Source organism: Papilio xuthus, unplaced genomic scaffold (genome assembly GCF_000836235.2).
Source record: "Papilio xuthus unplaced genomic scaffold, Pxut_1.1 DF825946.1, whole genome shotgun sequence".
Classification (NCBI taxonomy): Eukaryota; Metazoa; Arthropoda; class Insecta; order Lepidoptera; family Papilionidae; genus Papilio; species Papilio xuthus.
The window spans coordinates 27,321-29,479 of record NW_013532703.1 but is presented as its reverse complement, the minus strand read 5'-3'; positions in this window follow the sequence as shown (position 1 = coordinate 29,479).

Sequence of the window (2,159 nt, the reverse complement as noted above, 5' to 3'; positions counted from 1 at the left end):
AGTGCTTTCCCCTACAATTTTATGGTCCAATCTACGCCGGATTTTGAGATAACGGGACTTTCGATTATTCAAACACTTAGAATAATTTGGAGAATTTCGCTTATAAGCGACTTAGAATATTTTACTGACTACGAGACTTGTAAAATTTTCAAGTTCACTGATCAAGGGACTTAGAAAAATTTGAAGAAATTTGGACTTAGAATAATTTTCAATAAATTTAGACTTAGAAAATTTTGTAAATTCCAAGTGAATCAATAACATTGCAAATGGAGACCTTTATATCAGAACAAGAAGTTACTTTAGAACTTATTAAAAAAATCGGAGTAAATTTCAGAAAATCCTCTAAGTCACGATTAAAGGTTGCTACAATTCAAGTGAAAGTTGAGACGTTAAATGAGTATTGGACGAAATTCAGAACAACACATTTTTCTATAGTGCAAATAGCTACTTCTGAGCAAAAATTAAAGCATAAATATTTCGCTATAGACATGTTTGGCATAGGAGAAGAGGAATATATCAACACAAAATCAGACATGTTAGAGAAAATAGAGGAGTTAAGTGAGAAAGCACCTGAGTCATTAGAGAAAAATATAACACATAACCAAACACAGGAAGTCAAGCTACCAAAAATTAATATACCCCAATTTTCTGGAAATTATCATGACTGGAGTACATTTAGAGATTTGTATACAACACTTATACATAACAATCATTCTTTATCCAAAGTTCAAAAGCTACATTATTTAAAATCAAGTATAACCGGTGAGGCAGAGCAATTATTAAGACAAATACAAATCACGGAAAGAAATTACGATGTTGCATGGGAGACTTTAAATAACAGATATAATAATCGAAGAATAATAGTTCAAACTATACTAAATCGACTTTTTAACCAAAGAAAACTATCCCAAAGTACAGCCAAAGGAATCAAGGATTTATTGGATACGACAGTCGAATGTCTTAACAGTTTAAAGAACAATGATGTGGAAACCACAAACTGGGACATCATAGTTATCCATTTGATAGTCAATAAGCTAGACGATGAATCACATAAGCAATGGGAAGAAGATGTTGGAGAGTTACCTATAGATATCTTACCCACTTTTGAGAGATTTACGAAATTCCTAGAGACAAGATTTAGAGTCTATGAGATGATGTGTACTACTTCAGTTAATGTGTCAAGAGAGAGAAACCTTTCAAAAACAAAATCATTTATTACAACTAATAATGCTCAACATTGTCCATTTTGCAGACAAGATCACCGCTTATCAGCGTGTACAGAATTTGCGAAATTAGATGTGAACAAACGAATTGAACATATACAGAACGCGAGATTATGTTTTAATTGTCTATCACCGAGTCACAGTGTCATACATTGTAGATCCAAAGCGTCCTGTCATGAGTGCAGAAAGAGACATCATACATTAATTCATCTAACCAGAACAGAAAGAGAGAGTGAGCCTAACAGGTCTGAAAATACAACCATAGAGACTCCAACTACATCTGAATCGAGAGTTATTCGATCACATCTTACAGTACAAGGAAAAACTGCATTGTTAGCAACTGCACTGGTTAACATCGAAACCAGTAAAGGACCTCAAACCTTAAGAGCTCTTATAGATCCATGTTCACAAGAGTCCTTTGTAAATGAAATAACTATGAAACGTTTACAATTACGCAGAAGAATAGTGGAAGGCGAGGTGAGTGGTGTAGATCAGATGACATCAAAAATCAAATATGCTACTGAGTTGGAGATCACTTCGAGACTTACAAATGCATTCAAAATTAATTGTACAGCATTTGTGGTCAAACAAATCACAGACTTTTTACCCACTTCAAGAGTCAATAATGAATCTTTCTCTCACATCCAACATTTAACTTTGGCAGATCCAACATACATGGAGCCAGGTACCATAGATTTACTTTTAGGAGTTAATGTATTTACTGAAATAATAATGAGTGGAGTAATTAAAGGAAGTGAAGGGTCACCGATCGCCCAACAAGCACAGTTTGGTTGGATAATATCTGGAAGAGGTATAAAAGAAAATATAACAAGGGGAATAGTAAGCATGCACTTAAACGTAAAACTAGAGAAAATGTTAGAGAAATTTTGGGAAGACGAGAATGTGGAGACTAGAACTAACACACCTTATACATTA